The sequence below is a fragment of the Etheostoma spectabile genome, chromosome 1 (assembly GCF_008692095.1).
Source record: "Etheostoma spectabile isolate EspeVRDwgs_2016 chromosome 1, UIUC_Espe_1.0, whole genome shotgun sequence".
Taxonomy (NCBI): Eukaryota; Metazoa; Chordata; class Actinopteri; order Perciformes; family Percidae; genus Etheostoma; species Etheostoma spectabile.
This window is the reverse complement of record NC_045733.1, coordinates 31,032,464-31,032,702: the sequence shown is the minus strand read 5'-3', so window position 1 is coordinate 31,032,702 and position 239 is coordinate 31,032,464.

Genomic DNA, 239 nt, shown 5'->3' with positions numbered 1-239 from the left:
AAAACATGTTGATGGTTCCTGTTTCTTTTCCTGTTTGTCACTGATCCATCTGTCCTCATGTCATCATTAGGGATGTCTGTATTTACAACCAGAGCTAGTTTGTGATGCTTGTCTCTTATGTGTGAAGTCATTATGTAGACATTTCCTGGAAGTTTTGTGTTGATTGGACAAATATTTAGTCATTTATAGCCTGATTTTTGCTATATTATCTGCCGTTTGTTTGCATTTATAGCGCCCCC